Below are 22,225 nucleotides of genomic sequence, written 5' to 3' on the forward strand. Positions count from 1 at the left end.
TGACTGTGCAGAATGTATCATTAAAGTTTGTCTTCATTGGCTAGGATTCTCTTCTCACTGACCAGCATCTGAGGGCTGTGGCTGGGTGTCATCCATGGGGCATGAGTCTCTGCAGCTACTCAAAGATTAAGTCCAATGGAGTCACATCAGCCTTTGAAAACCCTTAACGAGCCTGGTGAGCAAGGTCCTGCATACCTAACCCTAAGCAACTGACCCAGTGATGATCACCTTATGACAAAGGACACGTGTGCAAACTCAGGTGATGGTACATTTTTAAATGGTTTCTTTCAATTTAACCCATGCATCATTAAATCCACCCTTGTAAAGCAATCCTCTCTCCCTCCTCAGGATATGCATCCTGTGCACAGCCCCAGAGGTCTTAGCCATCACCACCATCTAGTTTGATGACAATGTCACTGATTTTCAAACTGTGTGGTTTGACCTCTGGTAAGGAGATGCACTTCCTAGTTTGCTGCCCTGGAGGAGGCTCTGAGATTTATCCCACTACCTGCTTTTACTCTTCTCTGCCTTAAGAGTTGCTTTTGAATTGCTTTTATTCATCTGTGTTCTTTGTAAATTTTAGGTTTGATAATCTATGGTTTGCAATTTTTAGGAGAAAGCTTAAAAAGTTCTGGCTTAGGCAGTTCGATTTTTTTTTTTAGGTTTCTTTTAGTTTTAACAGTCCCTGATTATCTGTACCCATTTTCTTACCTGCATGATAACATACATCCTGCCTGATAACCCCTGATACTATCTCTGAGATCTGTTGTAATCCCCCAATCCTAGGCCCAAGCCTGGGAAAATCAGAGGATTTCATGAATGTCTGTCAAATCAGTGAGTGGACTCTGGGCTAATTGCTGCCAGTGTGCAAGAAAGGCCAGGGACAGAGAAAGATTTTCACTATGTTGTAATAGGTCATCAGTGACATTTCACTAACCTTGTTGTATCCTACACTGAGCCTTGCATCTTAGCAAACTTTCTTTTTCTTAAAAACAAACAAGCAAACAAATAATCAAGGGGGCCCTCAGTGCTGGTGGTCATGAAGACAAGAGGCAAAATGCTTTTTATGCCACAGGGTAGTGAACATGGCCAGCTGACTCTATTAGCAGCTCCTCTGATTTCCCAATGCCATTATTTTCAAGTCTGTTCAGGCTTTTGCCACCTGCTGTGCACCCTTTCCATCAGTGGACCTGCTCTTGCAATCTCACCTTTTCAGGCCTATGCCTCAGCAACTGGCCCTCCACTATTGGCACTCTGTGACATACTGTGCCAGAAGGTTCTTGTTCCGTGCTGTGACTCAGTTCTGGTCACATGTTGAAGTTAAAATGCCATATCACCACTGCTCAGAGAAGAGGACCATTGTCTTAGGAACCTTTTGGTTAGACAGACATCTTTAATGATGCAGCACATCCTGCAAATGCTGTTATGGAGAGTGGGCTGTTGATGAAAAGCTACTAACAGGTAGTGGAGGACAGTTGAGGAGCAGAAAGTCCCATACCGATTCAGTCTCTTGTTTTCTACTGGTATGTTTCCTCTTTTCTAGAGAGATGCACACAGAGGCATGGTTGATTGTTCTCATCAACTGGGTTTAGCATGTCCCTAGTGACTGCATTTCATGGCACTGAAATGGCTTGCCTCTTCTCCACAGTATTGAAATCATGGCAGAGGCCCCACACTGGGGGCCAAGAGACTAGGGTAGGATCCATGTGGTATCTGGTATCTGTCATCTTTTGTAGTACTTATGTTCTTCCTGCAGACATGGTAATAGCCAGCATTTGAGTCTCATTTACTCTATCTGGCCTCTCCATGTTGTGTGTGTCTGTCTGGATTGAAATGGAACTTTGTATTCTAGGACCCCTTATCTCTGAGGCCCTACCTGTGTTTCACAGTTCAGGGCATGTATAATCTGCTCCATTTTCTATGCAAATTATACACCCAGCCTGGCTCTCAGCAAGCAGCTTCTGTATATATATAATAAAATATATATAAACTTATTTCCATATTAAAAATTTCCAGAAACTATATATCCTATTATTAAATTAGTAAAATTTTTTTGATTTGATGAAACATAACAGAACCAAACATCTCCTATTAATTGTAACTGTTGATTTTAAGGTACATCATATATAGAACTTTAAATGCGAAAAACTTTATCTTGCAAAGATGGACATATTTCTTTTGAGTAGCTTGCCTTTTTTTCATATAGTTCTCTTAGGAGGTAAAAACGCATTGCTCTAAAACACACATAATTGAGCTTTGCAATATTAGATTAGAAGAAACTAAATTTACAGTGGAATTATGAGAATTTCTAGGGGAATTTTGTTGTTTAATTAGCTAAATAATAGCACATTGTATTTGATAACTTAAGGGTTTTTTTACTTGTCATTACACATTTGAGGAAAAAAAACATACTAAGTTTATTTTTTGAGAGGGAAGGAGGGAAGGAGGGAGGGAGAGAGAGAGAGAGAGAGAGAGAGAGAGAGAGAGAGAGAGAGAGAATTTTAATTTAATTTAATTTTATTTTTTTTAGTTTTTGACAGATACAACATCTTTATTTGTATGTGGTGCTGTGGATCCAACCCAGGCTGCATGCATGCCAAGCAAGCATGCTGCTGCTTGAGCCACATCCCCAGTCCCTAAGTTTAATTTTATCAAAACCAGGATCCATTTATATTAAAATAAAACTAGTATGAAAAAATGTGGCAGTCTGGCTGGGCAGCACTGCCCTCAGGGGCAAGCAGTTTACCTTATCACTTACCCGCAGGCGTTCCCTGCATGGGCCACCATATGCCACAGTCTGGCTGGGCACAAATCAGAAGCCACTTGAAGATTCAAGCAGGAATGAAGTTTATTTTTAGAACCCACACTGTACACTGCCCACGCGAACTGTCTAGGAACTCCATGAGGGCACCCTAGGCAGCAGGAACCACTCCTTCTGGCAAAATGCCAGGCACCATCTTGACCTGGCCATGGCTCTCAACAAAAAAACTCAAGATATACATTACAAAGTCAAAGTACCTTATGAATTGTTCTCTTTATTTAATCCTTTTAACAGTTAGTTGAATGTTCTGAAATGCAAAAAAAAAAAAAAAGAAACAAAAGAACGCCAAAAATGTACAATATCAGGAAGGTGGCCCATGCTTGTAATCCCAGTAGCTAAGGAGGTTGATACAGGAGGATGCTGAGTTCAAATCCAGCCTTAGCAGGGAGGCACTAAGCAACTCAGTGAGACCTTATCTCTGAATAAAATACAAAATAGGGCTGGGATGTGGGTCAGAAGGTGAGTACCCCTGAGTTAAATCCCCAGTACAAAAAAATAAATCGTTTTTTGCTAACTTGTATTTTTAAACATTAAGGCTTCACTTTAAGAAAAGGATTTGTTTTTAGGAAGTTTGTGAATGTAGCATGGGTGTGTGCATGTGAAGTAGCAAAAATTCTTTCTTAAATTTCTTTTTTTCCAGATTAAAAATAACTTCAGCAAAAGTACATTAAAATCATATCTAAAGTGTGTGAATTATAGAATTCTTATTTATAAACTTTTTAAAGAGTAAAGTATTTAAATATTTGACCAAAATCACACTTAGAAGACATCTTTTTTAATTTGCAATCCTGTGATATTCTGGAATATCTAAACAATCTTGCAAATTGGATATCCCATTATACAAATACTACTTAAGTATTTAAGCATGTATTAATGAGACAGGGCACCTATAGTCTGATATTTTGGCTGTAAGTTCTGAGGGTCTAGGAGCAATCCAACCCAGTTGTAACCAACTCGTAATAAGCTGTGTGGTTGAGTGTAATGATAATGTACAGGTTGTTATGGCATCAAAGTGTGGGCCACCCACCCTGTGTGGAATTCAGGTGGAGAAGAAAGTAGTTGCAGAAGTGGAGAAGGTTTCCCAGAGAGATATTGTTTTAGTCCAGCATTCCTTTTTGAGAGTCTTCAACTGGGTGAAGAGGGGCTATATGTAGCATGTGGAATGGGGCCCATCCCTAGATTTCTGTAGTTCTCAGCTCTGTTAAAATGTTGTGTACAGTATCTGTAAGATCATAGTGAGGAATGAGTCTCAGATGTATGTAGAGAGAGGACCATAGTCTAAGGTGAATTTTTTAATTGTATACATTTTATTCTAAGGACCTTTACAAGTTTTTGAAGAATTTCATGTAAAAGTATTATGAGTTTTGTGACCATGGAGTTGAGATGTGTCACTGGGGGAAGGGAAGGCAAGTTGCAATGCTGGTGGCAAGAAGTTTATATATATATAACTTTCTTGCCACCAACATTATATATATATATATATATATATATATATATATATATATATATATTGCCACCAACAATATATATAGTTGTTGTTTTGTTTTGTTTTGGTTGTAGTTGGACACAATACCTTTATTTAATTTTTATGTGGGGCTGAGGATTGAACCCAGCACCCTGCATGTGCTAGGTGAGCACTCTACTACTGAGACACAACCCCAGCTCCATCACATATTTCCTTCTAATTCTACTCAACATTAAAGAGTGTTGCCATCCAAGTTGAGCAGGACCATTTTGATGTAGAAAATGTGGAAAATTAAAGTTCTCAAACATTTTTGCTTACTTATTTTTGTGGCTGTGATTCACCATATTTCTTATTTTTATTTTATTTTATTATCCAGTGGAAGAAGACAGAGAATAAAGTTCACAATCAGGAAGAGAATCTATACCTACAGCCAGTGATCAGCCTTTGCACTCTCTGGAGAGAAAAATAAATGGGAACCAAGAGAAAGGGGACCATACTAATACGAAAAAGAACAAAATGGGAAAAGAGAAGGAAAAAAGAGAAAAAGAGAAGAAGGGAATGCTGAAGGGATTGAGAGACATGTTCAGGTAAGTCGTTACCACCATAAACTGGAGCATCCTTAAATATACATTCATGCCCTTAAAAACAGGGATACCTCTGAGAAAAGCATCTTCGGTGGTTTCATCATTGTGCACACATCTTGGAACTTACATGGTATAGCCTACTGCGTACTCAGCTCTATGGTACATGCTATTATATATGTGGTCTTGGTTTACCAAAATATTAGGCGGCATATGACTGTATATTATGGTGACATTTAAATAAAAAACACAAGAAGCACCAGTTTGAAAAAAGTAGCTTTGAAGACAATGAAAATTCTTTTATCATTTCCAGCCTTAGCTACTGCACTTTTACTCTTTTCAGGATTTTGCTTTAGTGATTTCAACAGCTTTCAATATGATATCTTGCCAACAATGTAGATAATCCTGGAGAGGAAGTAGGGAGTCTTCTTTGTTTTCACTGTGTACAACAGGAAAAGGCCCATGGAAACAAAGGGCTATTAAAATAGTGTTTGTTCTTTTTTTGTTTGGCACCATTGGTTCATTATCTAGATCTAAACCAGAGTTCAAGTTGTGGTAGCATTTAAAAGTCCATTAATGACAAGTCTAATAAAAAAATGTTACACATAGAGCTTTAATTAAGCTGTGTTGATTAATTTAATACTTATTAATTTAAGTCTGCAAAAATTGATTAAATGTAATCTCTGCCTAATTCTTGACAGTTGTTTTTGTGTCCCTACATTATACTCTAGGATTACATCATATCATTTTTTATAAATCATTACTGTACAATAAAAGTCACAAGTTGTTCAGAAGTTTCACTGAAACTCCCCCTTAAATGTTCATCTAAGGTGATTTATAATATTCAGGTATTTAAAGTTAAATATAAAGATTGCCTCATTGTTCCATAAATTAAAGCCCTAAACATATCAAGATGATAGTTTAAAAATGAAATCATGTAGCACAGCCTCTTGACTTTTCAAAAAGGAGTTACCCTATGTTAAGAATCCCTTTTTTTAACTTGTTTTTAATTGCAGAATGTGAAAAAGAGTTTTATTTTCATGGACTTAGGATCCTCATGTTGACCTCAATAACTTGGGGTGTTACAGATATGTCAGATCTGGAAACATGAGGAATCAGGACTCAGCCAGAAGGTCACAGAACAAAACATATGTGTTCTGTAAATGTGTTGAAGACAAGTGCATGCAAGAAGCAAACTATAGATCCATATTAACCTAAAATTTGGCCTGTTCAGAGTATTATCTTTGGTTTAAAATAGGATTCATTTCTCCAATCATTAAGAGCAGTGAGATATTCATCACTTTTATTGGAGTTTTTCTTATTTATATAATGCTCCTTCTAAATCCATCTTCAGTCAAATCATCATTCTTCATTATATTCCATGTCCAAAAATATTTATGGAACAAAATAGCTCTTACTGCTCCTGTGTTAGCCAGGGGTCTTTTCTTCCCATATATACAATCTGACACCTCAGAAACTGGCACTACCCAAAGCACAAGACACAGGCTGCTGTACATCAATTAAAATTTAAGGAATTTGTGCTAATGTCAACTTTAGAGAATAATGGGTAGAAGGAAACCTCCTGCAAGACTGCAGCATAGTCAAATTTCTAGGGCTCTCCTGAAGGCATATTGAAAACTAATGGCTTGCTAGTTTTCATTCATCAACCAACATTTTTCTGATGGATAAAAGGGTTCTGGACTTGGGGATGTAATGGGTAAACAAATTTCTAGTCTTTTTGAGATTACCTTCATTATAAATCATCTTTGTCTGCAATTTGCAACTTCAATGGTCGACTTACAATTTGGGGCCAGAGAAGTAGACTTTGGGCAAAATGTATATTGTTTTAAAGGAACCTTGACCACTTCATGACCCTCCTTTTCTTAAATGGCTTGCAGAACATTATATGAAGTTTTCTCCAGCTCTAAATCCATAGATTTTGTGTATAATATGTATAGAGAGCCAGCCTTGTAGTAAAAAATTTTGACCTATTTATAACTTCAAAAACCTGCTTACTCTTGAAAATCAAATTATATATTCTGGGGCAGGAAGTAAAATTTCTTTTCTTTTTAAATTAGGCTAATATTCTTCTAGTACTTAAGAATCGCTGGTAAGGAAATCATAGATACCTAAACTTCTCTGGATACCTGGAATCATTGGTTTGCTAAAGTCAGCCCTCATTTATTTATTGATGGGATTAGTTTTTATAAATTTTGCAAATCATTGTTAAACACTACCATTATTAAAAGTTAAGTAGATCATATAAGAATCAGGAATAATTAATACTCAAAATTCATCCCTTCCTAATTACTTTTACCATACTATGATCCCATGTTCTGAGACGTTGTATATCTGCTTAAATTTTGGAGTTAATATATGTTAATTAACATACATATTTCCACAAAATTGACTTCGAGAATTTGTAATGAGATGGCATCAAATATGTAGATAAATTTGGGGAGAACTAATATCTTCATAATATTCAATTTTCTAACCTATGAGCAGGGGATTTTGCTATGAGCCACAATACCATTCCAGCAGAAGTAGCACAGCACCTGGCAGGATGGTCATGAGAGGACAGTGGTAGCCAGGAGAAGGGAGTGCTGGAAAGGGAGGACTCATAGTTCCATGGGCATCTGGAGAGGGGACTTCCAATGGGAAAATGAATAAGGGGCCAGTTGACACTGGGCTGCTTGGGTGTGGGGTCACAATGAACACGACAGTACTCACATGAATCTGAGAAGGGGCACTGAAGGAAAGCTCAGAAAGTTCTCTGAACCTTGTGGCCACTGAGGGTTGGTGGAGCTGATGAGGATAGGAACACTGATCTCCATGGAGTGGCAGTTGTGGGATGCATGAAAGGGCTTGTTTGCCCTGGTGAGGGAAGTGAAGGAGTGGGGATTTTTGGTGTTCTTTTTGGTGTCAGGAGTGCTTTGGGGCAGTGCTGCTCTGGGCAGCTGCTGAGGTATATGTTTAAGCATCAACACCTAGCATGGGAGGCTTATTCCATTCTGTTAGCTGCTTAGCATCCAAGTTAAACTCAATGTAGGAAATTAGAAATATTCCTATTTATTCTGCCAACATTCCTTCAGCACAGCTTACATCCACTCTTTGGATCACAGTCAGAACATCATCCTTAACAAATGGAAGGCAGTCATTATCTGCTGCTTTTTTGTCTTTCACTTCAAAGTCATATAGTGCTTTGTACTGAGGTGGGGGCTGAGGCAGTGGTTTTATAATCTGCACTAAGTTTGTTGGGAAAACGCTATGGACCCCATTGACTTACCCTGTGAAACCAGTTTTCAACAACATGTTATCAAAAAATGATGATGTCACATTTGCTGAATTTAAAGTCTCTAGGCTCCTTTTATTCATAGTTTCTTAATGCGTTAGGACACGGTAACAGGTATACCCCTCACTGGGGCCTCCAGCCTTGCACCCAAGTCTGCCATCCACACTGGGATCTCTACAGATCTTTTGCACTACAATTAGCCATAGTTCTGTCCTGAATCCTTAATGCCTTTGTTCAATTTGTTCCACTGCCCCCACTGGCTAGGTTTCCAAGGCCTGTGATTGATGCCATCCAGAAGCCTGACCAGCAGGATGTTACCTAGAAGCTCATCATGGGAGCCAACAAGAGTCCTCCACTTGGAAAAACTGAGGGATCTTACAATCCCAGCAAACATGCTTTTCAAAATCTGTGCTGGCAAGGCAAGACTTTGCAGAAGCACACAGGACACTCCAAAAGATCCAAGGAGAGAGATTCATCCATCTTGATGTACTTTAATGAGAAAAGGCTTCAGAAATGTTCATAGTTGTGTGCAGCTCTTTTAATGATTTATAGAACATCCATATCATAATTTGCTCTTGCGTCTTGGCTCCTCCTCCTTGTTCTTGGTCCGACAGTGGTGGCCATGGCCAATGCAGATTCCCCCTAGCTTTGCCTTCTGATCCCTGTTTCTCTGAAGCAGGCACAGTGGCCTCTGGATACTCCTCTCTGCTGCCCCCCTCTCTGCGCAGACACATTACACAGGTGTCACTGCCTCCCATTTGCCCAGTCTTAAATGTTATTGTTTAAATCAATTGAATGCTCGGTGGGTTAAAAACCAATACATGAGAGATGGGATAGTACAAATTTCTATCCTGGCTTGAATATTTTGTGTCTGTGTGACTTTGGAAAAAGGACCTAACTTCTCTGCTTTCTTTTTTCTCTGGTGGTAGTAATAATCCCTGTGGTAGGGAACCACAGGCACTACAGACAAAGCTCCAATGCAGTGCGTGTCAGGATACACACTCCAGACATGACAGCACATGTTACCTTGAGTGTAATAATCTATGAAACAAGAGCAGTGATGACAGTTGACTTATGGTGATGGGCAGATGCCAGTGCAGAGGTAGCAAGGACCTTCACTCTTTCTGTGAAGCAGCTGAAGGACAGACACCAAGGTAGATGGGGCCTGGATACTTGACACTGGTGACATATTCACAACTCTCCCACTTTTCTTGCAGAATGTGCCCCAGGACCTGACCATCTAGAGCTTTTGGCTGGAGTAGTCCCTCTTGTTGCAGACCTTGCAAGAGATTCTGGCTAACACAGTGGAGAAGTTGGAAGGAGCAAGTACAATTTAGGCTGGAGTATTTTAATGTGCTCAAGTGCTATGAGATGGTGTCTCTTACAGGTATTGGAAATCGTGTTTGCAGAGATAAGTCAATGGCTTTCACTTGTGATTCCCTTGGGGTTGACCTTCTGCTTTACCTAGCCACCCTATCAGATCTTTAACTTAAAACAGAAATTCAAGTGGAATGTGATCTGTGTGGCTGCCTCTTGTGCTCATGGAAGCATCATTTCTTAGACATCTGTGTGTCTCTCTGTGTCTTCAGAGGTCTGACTATTCCTGTTTTGACCAATTGTTTTGTGCATGGCTCTTTCTTATTGGTCATTATTTATTGTCATAACTTTAACTGTGTGGCTATGTTCTAAGCTGTTGTTTGTCAAGTAAAATTTCATGGCACTATTACATACGTTAGGTAATGAAATCACAGTGATATGGCTTTAGTGAATTGTAAATTTGCAAATACCTAATCATTTTCTCTTGAAAATTAAGACTTTTATTTCTGTCTACAAATTCAGATATTTTTCTTCAAAAATTTATATGATGATTTTAATTATTTTCCATGTGACAAGCTCTTACTGAGTGGGTAGTACTCATTTTTAACCAATGCATCCAGTTTAACGTTAAGCAGAAGGAATAATGGTCATCTTTTTGAGTCTTCTCTATAATTTTAGGGACATTCTAAGTGCTACACTGTTGTGTAGTTTAATAAACTCGAGTATTTCCAGGAATAGAACCAAAAGGTTTCTTTTTCATTAATGATCTCTGTATAACTTTTATGGTTGAATTGTTATCCTAGTTGGGATGAGTAAATAGATTAGTAATATATGGTTCCAAAAAAATGAATGGTTAATTATATTGTAATATAGTTTTGCACCATCCACGAGGAAATACTATATCTCTATAGTTTAAAAAATTTAGTGTCACAGCTTAGAACTTTAATCAGGCTGTGTATGAATTCTAAATTAAATTTTAACATACATAATTTGGTGAAAATCTCCTCTAGGGAAGAGATGCATTTCATGGAGTTAGATCTTGCTTTCAGCTGCTAGTATTTTTAATGTAGAAAACACTGTCAAATAGTTCAAGGGAAAAGTGTATAAAATTTTAGGGGGGAGAAAGATTCTTATTTAAGAAGCAATTTTGATAATACCTAGGAGTGATATTCAAATATTTTTCAACTGCCTTGGCATAAGTACCAGTCAATCAGAGTAAAGGCATAGTGCTGCAGGTTGTGGTGGTCTGAGTTATTTGTGGGGCTCCTGGAGGACCCTTGGTGTGGTCCAGTGATGTTTACCAAGAGGGATAGTTTTTTCCCACTGTAACAATAATTTTAGTCATGAGAGTGTTTACTGGTTGTATTTGATCCATGGATTCTACTGGGACTCATAGGAATCATCCTCCGGACTCCCTGGATGCCCATAGTGTCTCTCCTTGAGTTTTTTGATGTCCCCTTCAAACTCTTATGGTACTATGATGGTGAATCCTTTTGTCAAGCAAATTGACATGTCTCTGTAAATTTTGCACTGTAGATTCTCTGGAATGAAGATTCCCATTTCCTAGGGTAATGTGTCAGAAAGGAAACATTAATCTTTTCATTTGGTGATGGTGGGGGGGTACCAGGGATTTAACTCAAGGGCACTTGAACACTGAGCCACATCCTCAGCCCTAGTTTGTATTTTATTTAGCAACAGGGTCTCACTGAGTTGCTAAGCACCTCGCTTTTTGCTGAAGCTGTCTTTGAACTCATGATTCTACTGTCTCAGCCTCCTGAGCAACTGGAATTAACAGGCATGCACAACCATACCAAGTTAACTAGTTTCTAATTATAGGGTGCTACTAATTCCCTACAACAGAATGTTGCACTTACAAATAAAAACATTTTGTACTAGAATTTTGGTAAGAAATGTTATTACAGGTTGTGGGAAAGTGTACAAATAGCTGTTCCTGAACTCTAGAAATGTTCAGGAAGCACATGGGGTACTGCATCTGTCATCATCATCTCTGGTGATCTGGGGAATGATGATGTGAATGGTGCAAAACTATCTCACATTTAAATAAGTGGTAAGGCCAGGTGCTCATGTCACAGAGTGGAAAGTCAAAGGTAATTGACTAAGACTTAACTCTTTTGGCTGGGTGTGGTTTGGTATCTTATTAGTATTTGATATGCTATTATAGTTTCTATACCAATTGAAAATCCTATAATCCTTCAAAGTAAAATGATTTTCAAGAATCTTCACTTTTTTTCCTTTCTACTAAGAAACAGGAAAAGGAGAGTGGAAAAGAATGAAACAGCATTTGATGTCTGTTCTGTTTGTCCTTTTAATGATGGGAATAACTCTTTTATAGTGAAGATGATGATGATGATGATGATGATGATGATGATGACGATGATAATAGTGTTATTGACCTACATGTTCAGATGAGGAAAAGGCTCAGGAAGTTCACTTGAATGTAGGTACTTGATACAGATGCTGTAAATGCAAGCAAGCTACTCTCATTTAGTGACTTTTACATCCAAACAGAAACATCTCTGGCAGATAAAGAGAAACTTCAGCCTGGTTTTTATGTGTTTTACTTGATGGCTAACTGGTTCTATTTTGTATAAAACTGGAGACAATTGGTTTGAGTCCCAGAGTTGTTTCTTTTTAGTTGTGTGCCTTGACCAGTAATCTCTCTGAAACTTAGTATGATTTCTGTTGCCATATTGAATATCACCCTTGGTAAATTATAGAGAAAAGACATTTTATTTAGCATCCAGCGAGGCCTATAGGGTCATGAGGTGACAGAGGACAGCAGGACATGGTGTTACAGCTTAATGGATCTGGAAGAGCCTGTGATCTTTTTTTTTTTTTTTTTTTAAACAGGGTCTCCCTAAATTGCTGAGCCTGGCCTTGAACTTGTGATATTCCTGCCTTAGCCTGTTAAATGGCTACTAGGATTGCAGGTGTGTGACATCATGCCCAATTGATAATTTGATTCTGATACAGGTATGTATATTGTGAAATATTCACCACAAACTAATTAACATATTTGTAACCTCACATAATTACATTTGTTAAAATGTTTCTAAACTTTCATACCCTTTGTAACTGGACAAGAGTTTTAGTTTACATTGATAAAACTCTGGCCCTAGAAATAGAATTGGTCTAATCATACATGGTGGCATAATGCCTTTGAACTTTAGAGACATTTAGGAAACAAAAGACTACTAGTGAATGCTATCCTTCAAACACTAGATTTGGCTGATCAAAAACTCAAGCACAACTAGGAACAAAAATATATTAGATGTCTTTTATTTACATCAAGCAATGAACTCTATGTTAACAAGAACTTAATTCATCTACAGGATCTAAAAGCCATCTCAGAGAGTCACATCTTATCCTTCTTTTTGCTATATATTTATAATTACCCAGTTACTTAGAAGTTTTACATCCTATAAGGGGTCAAAAGAACATCTGAAAAATGATTTTGAAGACTTAAATAAGTTGTAGTCTAGAAAAATTGACATGAAAGCCAACTCAAATTACAAGTTTCTTTTTTTTAAAGAAAGAGAGAGAAGTTTTTTAACATTTACTTTTTTAGTTTTAGTTGAAACAACATCTTTATTTTATTTGTATATGGTGCTGAGGATTGAACTCAGTGCCCGCGCATGCCAAGGAAGCGTGATACCTCTTGAGCTACTTCCCCAGCCCCCAATTTTTTTTCGAAATATTACATATGCAGTATTTTTAAAAAACAACTTGTTACAACTGATTTGTGCCCATGTTAGCAACTTTTCTAAAAAATTACTTTTGTAACAGTCTCACGTGAGAGTTTTTATATAGAAATAAATCAGATTACTTCTAAAGTAAGTGTCAACAGGATGCAGATGTATCTCAGTGGTAGAGAGCTTGCCTAGCATGGAGAAGGCCTTGGTTGGTTTAACTCCCAACACTGGAAGAAAAGGAAAGGGAGAGAAGGGAGAAAGAAGGAAGGAAGGAAGGAAAAAGGGAGTGGACAGGAGGGGATGAAAAGGAATGAGTCATTGCAATAAAAGGGCAAGTGGTACAAATAAAAATATATGATGTACTAGCTCTTTAAATTATTTTACAAAGTTTTAGAATTTTAGTTACATTGAACTGGTTGACATTATGACTGAATGGAATAGCACATAATAAGCTCCACCTTGGCCTGGATGAAACTAAACCATTGGGTGGGTGGGATGGAGAGGAGTCCTCTCTGGCTCAATTGGGACAGACTTGAACCTGCACTGCTTTAGGATGCACAGCATAGTGAAGGGGCCAAGACTTCCCTGATGGGCACTTGAATGTGCTAGGCCCCTTAGAGCCTATGGCTGTGGCTTCCTATGTCTATGCCTGTGGTGAGCTGTGTCAGCGGACCGTGGTCGCCATTACAAGATGGCGCTGATAAGCGCCGTGGCCTGTGATAAACAACTTCTTATTTTGGGAGAGTTGGCACGTAGCTGTAAAACACCCTATGAGAAAGATCCACGTGGCAGCTTTGCATTGGGGCTTGGTATGCTTTATTAGGCTGGGGGGTACGGGTTAGAGGAAGAAGCTTCCAGAGACACATAAGTAAAGGCCTGAATAAACTGCTGAAAGAAGAATCCTGTGTCGTGTCCTCCTTGCTGGCGAGGGGTCGCGACATATGCCCACAGCTCCACCACCCTGCACCCTGGAACTTTTTCACAATGGTATACTCTGTTGCCTGGTGCAGGTTTGATTCCTGACCAAAGACCTGAGTGTCCACAGCCTTTGGGCGTAGATGGGCAGGCTGTGTCTGCAGTAGCTGATTGATCCATGGAATCTGCTGGGACTCATAGGAATCATCTTGCAGACTCCCTGGATGCTCATAGCGTTTCTCCTTGAGTTTTTTGATGTCTCCTTCAAACTGCAAGAAGCCTTAGTGTGATGGAGGGGGCTAAGGTTTGCCCCTCAGCTGTATTTGGGGTTTGTCCAGGAAGAAGTACACAGGGCTTTGGCATCATTGTCTGTGGATATGAAACCAGGCCATCATCCTTATGGGTATCCTTGGGAGTTGGTGATATATGCAGCTGTTGGATTTTTTGCTGTTCTCCTGTTCATGTGGAGATGTTGTCAATGTGTTAGAAGCAGGTGTTATGTGAGAAGAGAAAAAAAGCTGGCTCTAAAACTTGCTGGACTAATTGAAGAAAAATATCAACTCTTTGAAAAAGTTAGCCTTGTTCAAAAGGAATATGAAGGCTTAGAGTCATCTTTAACAGATGCCATTTTGGAGAAGAAGTCAATAGAAGCAGAAAATTTGGAGGCAATATATGAAAAGCTAGGCAGATATATCAAGAAGGATTAAGTTCCTAGAAGATGAATCAAAACCCCTCAAGTTACTAATAGCCAAAGCTGAAACAACCTTGAGAATATTTCAGATGAATGCAGAAGGATTTAAATTAGCAATAAAAGAGGTTTTCAAAGAAAATTTCCAACTTCAGGATAGTCAGAAACAACTTTTACAAGAAGCTGAAATATGGGGAAAAAAGGGAATGACTTTAATAAACAGAAAATAACATTGGAAGACTCTACAGTATATGCAGAACAAGTTCTAAGAGAGAAAAAACAGTCTCTGACTGAACACTTGGTGCAGATGAAAGATTGGGCTTCTGTGCTTGGAGAAGAACTAAAAGATGATGGTAACTTGGAATTGAAAATAGAGTGAATAAGAAATTGGTGCTCACTTAGATAATCAGCCAAAAAGAGCTTTGAAGGAACAAGTTTATGGTGCTAAGTTAAATGCCCCATTTAAAACCTTAGAAGGAGAAAGTAATAAAATGTTTACTTTATTATCTGAAGTAGATGAAGTAAAGGAAGACCTTATGGAACATATTAAAAATCTTAAGACAGAGCAAGCATCTTTGCAGTCAAAAATACACAATTTAAAAGAGAGAATCAGAATCTTCAGCAGAAATTTAATGTCAAGATTGAACTAAATCAAAAAATGTAATGAAACTCCAAAGAAAATTAATAGTAGAGGAAAATTACCAGGAAGAGTGAGAGGAAAAACTATTTGAAGTGGATGAAAACATCATCCATGTAACTGAACAGCTGGAGAACTATAGAAAGCAAGTCAAAGATCTTGCAAAAGAATTGGAGAGAACCATTCATTCTTATCAGGGGCAGATTATGTACTATGAGAAAAAAGCACATGATAATGGGCTTTCAGCTCTGTAAAAGATACCTCAAGATTTAAGGAGACAAAATGTTCATAACAGACAAAAATTAACTGAAAATGTGGTTAAATTTAAACTTTTAGAAAAAAAGATACTTATGCACTTGATTAAAATACAGCCTTTGCCAGAGAGCATTCCTCAAATGGTCCCTCAGTATTGGGAATTCAACTGAAATGAGAGGTCCTCTTTTGGAAAAGAAGAATCCACTCATATTCTCATCTTTGGTGCCAGTGGGAGGAGAAAGAGGCTCAAGAGGCCAAGAAAATCCTCTGGGATCTCAGTTTATCAATGAAAGGAGAAAATCAGGCTATGTTGAGTAAACTGATCTTCAGAGAGTGCCTTATAATACTGAGCCCCTGTCACCTCCATGGGAAAAGGCCTGTAGGATGAGGATCCCTTCACCAGGCCAAGCATAGTTTGATTCACATCTTCCTCTACAAAGGCATATATTATATCAGGTCATTAGGTTAAGATGTGCTCATTCAAGCCAGGATTGTTTGGTAGGAGTATGAGTAATTCTATGGGTTAAAATTATATTCCAATTAGCAGGAAATTGTGCAAAACCACAGGGTATATATGTAGGGGCGTTATCTGTTTTTAAATAAGCAGGCTTGTCCATAGTTGCAAAGCAGAGTAATAAATGGGAATTGTAAGGAGGTAAATATTTACATCAATCTTCAGTAGCCCAAATAAACCCAGAAAGATATCAGTGGAAATATGAAGAAAGGAAAAAGAATCAAAAGGAGGAAAATGGGTTAATACCCATTTGCCTAAGTGCATTAGAATGTTACTCCTTGTGGGTTTACAGATTCCCACATAGGGACCCAGAAGGGTGTACAATGAAAATAGTTATTGACAATGGCCTGAGCTTTTGGGGAAGAAATGGAAAAATCTTTTCATTAGCAGAAAATCCATGAGTTTTTTGACTAGAAAATCCTTGAGTTTTACCGCATCTGACAATAAAAGATTAGGAACCTTACAGCGGTATCTGTGTGGGTATTATTCTCTGTCAGAGGTCTAGGAATCTTGGTGTGTCTGTGCATATGTGCAAGGAAGATGGGGGACTTGTGATGCTGTAAGTCTGAAGTGGTAAAAAAAGAGATAGTAAAGTGGAATCCAGACAAGGGGATAACACAGCTACAGAAATATGAGGAACAAAGTTTAGATATATATTCAGAATCTGTAGTAATGTTTAAAGTAGTAGAAAATAATCTCAGTGCCATGTTAATGGAGGTTAATTCAGCTTGCCTTTGAGAGATTTGAGGCTGGATTCTGTTGTTTCTTTAACAACTGAACAAAAAGGGAGAAAGTAGTTGGATGTCAGTTGAATTTCTAATTTATTCATTTAAGAAATCATATTTATGGAGATTAAGCCCAATTATGTTAAATTTAATTTGCTTATTTTAATTGTAAAATTACAATATCAGAAAAATATGATTAACAGTATTAATCATCTCTTCTCTGTTGAAGAAACATTTAGAAGCAATGGACATTATGTTCCACTTTAAACATTTTTTAGAAATAAAGACTTTATTTTCTGGCCATCTAGAATTTTTTTAAATTTATTTATATGCAGAAGTTTCTTACTCATTGGTGGCATACAAATTAAAACACAATATGTCACTATTGCTCACCCCTATAAATCACTAAGATAATAAAAGACAGACTGCAATAAATGTAGTTAAGGATATGGTTAGATTAGAGTGTCCCCATGTTACTAGTGGATTGAATTCATACAGTTGTTTTGGAAAGCATTGGTAATATATACTAAACTTCAAATATGTGTAACTGATGATCCAGAAATTTACTCTTAGGATATAAATAACAAAAATACTTACATGCAGTTTACCCAAACACATCTACAACAGCAATCATAGGAGAATACTTCTTCATCCTCCCAAATCCCCCAGGTGATAAAATTCTTCAAGGCACCTCTTATTCATAGGAAAAAAAAAAACACAATAGGAGGCTATCAAAAGGCGATGAAGAGACATGGGCTTCAGGCAGTGGGACAAACAATGCTGAAGTTAAAAAGTTACTTCTTTCACTATATAATTCCATATGCATAAAATATAAAATGGACACAAAAATGCATTCCTATATAGCTAATAGGGTTATCTTTAGTGGGTTATGACAGGAAGCGAAAATGGAATTAGAGGCTGCAGGCTCTGCTCTAGTTCTTTTTTGTTTGATTGATTGTTTCAGTTATAAATGAAAGTAGAATGCAATTATGCAGTTTGGTATATCATACGTGGATGGGATTATATTGTATTTCTTATTTTTCTGGGTTTACATGTTGCAGAATCATATTGGTCATGCAGTCACATATATACCTACAGTAAAAATGTCTGTTTCATTCTACTATCTTTTCTATCCCCACATCCTGTCCCCTCCTCTCCCATCACTTTTCTCTACCTAATCTAAGGTAACTCTATTCTTCCTTACTGCCCCCTGCCTTATTGAGAATTAGAATCTGCATATTAGTAAAAAGAAATAGGTGTTTTGGGGGGAGGATTGGCTTATTTTGCTTATCATGATATTCTCCAACTCCAACCATTTACTGGCAAATTCCATAATTTTACTCGTCTTCAAAACTGAGTATATGTTCCACATTTTCTTATCCAGTCATCTATTAGGAGACACCTAGTTTGGATCCATACTCTAACTATTGTGAATTGAGGTGCTAGAAACACTGATGTGACTGCATCACTACAGTTTATTGATTTTTAAGTCATTTGGGTATAAACCAAGGAGTGGGATAGTTTGGTCAAATGGTGGTTTCATTCCTAATTTTCTGAGAAATCTCCATGATGCTTTCCATAGTGTTTGCACCAATTTTCAGTCCCACCAGCAGTGTATGAGTGTACATTTTTCACTGCATCCTCGCTAACATTTATTGTTGCCTGTATTCTTGATGATTGCCATTTTGGCAGGAGTGAGATGAAATATTAGTTTTTATTTGCATTTCTCTAATTTCTAGAGATGTTGAACACTTTTTCATATATTTATTCATTATATTTCTTTTTCTGTGAAGTATCTATTCAGTTTCTTAGCCCATTTATTGATTGGGTTATTTGATTTTTTTGGTGTTAAGTTTTTGGAGTTCTATATTTATCTGAGAGATTAATGTTCATCCTGCTCTAAGGAGTTCATTCTTTGAAGTTTGGCAACCAGCACCTAGGAAGAAGAAATTGAGGGTGATCTTCTGGGGTATGTGCAACATTGGAGGGCATGGCCCACCTTTAAGGGCTACGATATTTTTAGGCTGGAGAACTGCAGCTTATGCATCCATTATTAGCACACAAATAAAACATATTATTTACATTTTGATGGCTCATACTGTAAACACTATTCCATGGTTTACTTTTTCCCTCAGTGTCTGAGTTTCCCTCTGTGCTGTGCTGTGCTGTGCTGTACATGTGATGTGTAGTCTGCCCCTGTGGCACGGTCCCTAGTCCACACTGCTGTCATTCTTCTCTGACTTGGGTAGCTTCCTCTGCCCTGTTTGGTTCGTGTTTACTGATAAGTATTACAACACAACATAGTGTAATTACATTAATACCGTTCTTCTTTCTCTTAGACTGTAAACTCCTATGGGAAAGAAACACTGTTTGAGTTTCCTCTGCATTCCAGCACTTAATGAGCTTGCACCCATGCAGTACACAGTCAGATGAATGCTGGAGGTGTGGCCAGGCCATATGGCAGCCTCTCCAAGGACAGGATGCACCTGACTAGGGAAGTGATTTTCCACTTAGCAGTGAATTTCCCCCAGAAGCTCACGTTTGGTTACAAAGAACTGTGCAGTGTTGGAGGGGTCCTTGACCTGCACTGTCCATCTGGGGAATGTGACTGCAGATTGTGTAAATGTGGCTGATTTATGGAGAAACTGAATTTTAAATTTTATGTAATTTTAATTTAAATTTAAACGGTCATGTGTGGCTTGTGGCAGGATGTAAGGAGCAGATGATGTCTGCTGATAGCGAAAATAGTTTTTGTTGTTGTTGTGTCCTTAAATGGTCATCCTGATACTTAGGAATGGTGAGTAATTTAGCAAACATTTAGTGAGGAGCCAAAGCAGCATACTGTGTGCTGGGTTTTTTCACCTCCATGGCAAAGTTGGTGGCATCTCTTGTTAGGACTGTGAAAGTGATAAGACGTCTCTTTGCAAGGCCCTTCAGCGAGTGCTCTTAGAAAATGGTAGCAATCAATCTTCTCAGCCCTTGGTCCTTCGTGTGTAGTGGGGAGGGGTAGATGTGCATCTGACCTACAGCTCCTGCTCTTTGAGTTTGGAGAGGATAGAGTGGACTGTTGCAGTCAGGGCACCCCCATCCCAGCTGTGTTCCTGAGACACAATGTTGGGGTCATTGCTGGGTTTCTAGCTTGAGTACTGCTGTGCACCATCTGAGAGTGCCAGATGTTTTAGCACCCTCAATGATGGTCTGAGCACCTTGCTCCTTTTTTGGCCTTTTTGAAAGATTTCAGGACTTGTGCTCTGTGTCTGGCTCCTCACTGGCTCCCTCTTTGATTCAGCAGATCACAGGAGCCACTTCCCAAAGCCCAGCTATGGTCTTGCTGTGTTGCTGCCCAGCTCCTCCAGGGTTCCTTCTTTCCTGGAGGTCAAAACCCACTTCCTTGGACGTGGGTGCATCCAGTCAGTCAGTGTCTCCCTCTCACGGGTTCTGCTCCCCTGTGTCCTTGCCATTGGGGCCCAGAACATGCTCAGCTCCCCCACACAGTGCTCTTGCTGATTGCCCTTCCCATCCACAATGCCTCCATCCTCCCTTCCTGCCCTACCCAGGTGGCCATGTCTCCTGGCTCTCCTTCCTCCCAGAGCTGTGACCCCAGTGCTCAGGCAAGCACTAACTCCATGTGGAGAAGGCCCAGCCTCCTCACTGCCCCTACACCTGTTTCTGCCCGAGTTTGTGTCTGGCTGTCTTGTAGAGTGTAAAACAGGGATTTGCTTTCTAAACTTGAAGATTTGTTAAAACAAGTGGAGAAGTTTACAGCAGTTTCAGGATCTGGGTCCTTCTAGAGCAGGGTCCTTTCCTAATGAGAAGGACCCCTGGGCACTCACAATGCAGCAGCTCCAGGGAAGTCCTTTGTGTATGAAACTGCAGAATGTATCTCTCCTTCACAAAATCACGGGTCTCTGTGTAACAATAACTTTTAAATATTTGCCAAGTGAGGATGGCCATTGTGGAGAGCACATCCCCCACACATGATTCCTACAAACTAACGCTTGGAAATATGGGCTGTTTCTCATGTTGCTGGTAAAAGACAGCATCAGCTCCTGCTTCATTGAGTGGGTATGCTTGCAGCCCAAAGCAGAATTTAAAGTGAAATTTACCTTGTTGACTTCACTTTGAATTTGCTTCAGATTTAGGTGCAGTGTTGACACTTCTAAGAAAGCAACTTGCTTTTGTTCCCAATTTGAGCTGGGGACAGATTTCTGGTTAGCAGTCCTGTCGTGAATGTCTTTACCAGATATGCTGATGGTGTGACCCTGCACAAGGTATGACAGGGCTTATTAAGAATGATGTGCTGGGGCTGGGGATGTGGCGCGCTCACCTGGCATGCGTGCAGCCCGGGTTCAATCCTCAGCACCACATACAAACAAAGATGTTGTGTCCGCCAAAAACTAAAAAATAAATATTAAAAAATTCTCTCTGTCTCTCCCTCTCTCACTCTCTCTTTAAAAAAAAAAAAAAGAAAGAAAGACGTGCTGACACCCATCATAAAACAAGAGAGGGTTTGATAAGTCATCAAGGTGTACAGGGAGTGCTGTTGATTTCTGGATTAAAGTATAAAAGCAGCTTTTGAGTGCTGCTCTGTGACCAAAAATGGTAATGGAACAAAAGCTAAGAAGGGTCGGAAATGACTACAAATGGAAATCTTAAAATCCAGCTGTTTATAGTTTCTATAGTGGAAAATTAAATTAGCACATTATCAAGCTTGTGGGTGAGATGTGCAGTGGGGTCTTTATCAGAGCTGCAGGGAACAGGCCAGGAGGGGCATGGAGCTCTTGGGCAGCTAATGTTTTTATTCATGGTGAGATCTCCTTGCTCTGGTTGTCATTGCTGTTTTCACATCAAGGGAAGATGGGTGCTACTGCTTGACAGTGACAGTGACATTCCCCTTGGGGTTTATAATGTAATTTATGATCAGACAAAGAGAAGGGATGGGACTTCAGCAGGAAAATAAAGAGAATAGCATTCTTGTAGAAACCTGCAAATGGAAAGGAGCCAAGATCAGAGAGAGCTGGCCCATGCACAGTGTGGCTGCACAGCAAACCCTGGTGAAAGCTGTTTCTTCTGAGGCATGGTACCTGTAATGAGCCAAGAGGAGCAGCAGGGAAACTACCAGCAAACCTCAGAGTACATGCACATTTGGTGATGTTATCATGCTTTGTGATCTATCAAGACCTTAATTAAACATATGAATATTTCTCCTTAACTGGGAAAGCCAGTAATGCAACATGGTATGTGTCCCTTTAAACAGCCCTTGACAAACAAGCAACACTCGGTGCATATGTTCTGGAAAATG

The 22,225-nt window shown here is 38.9% G+C and overlaps 1 pseudogene; it reads right to left on the bottom strand.

Annotated features, from left to right (window-relative positions):
• Positions 1 to 7,381: 7,381 nt before the first annotated feature.
• LOC101964133 (E3 ubiquitin-protein ligase SH3RF1 pseudogene) lies at positions 7,382 to 8,639 on the bottom strand (annotated as a pseudogene).
• Between the last annotated feature and the right edge of the window lie 13,586 nt (positions 8,640 to 22,225).

Source organism: Ictidomys tridecemlineatus, chromosome 8 (assembly GCF_052094955.1).
Source record: "Ictidomys tridecemlineatus isolate mIctTri1 chromosome 8, mIctTri1.hap1, whole genome shotgun sequence".
In the NCBI taxonomy this organism is placed as follows: Eukaryota; Metazoa; Chordata; class Mammalia; order Rodentia; family Sciuridae; genus Ictidomys; species Ictidomys tridecemlineatus.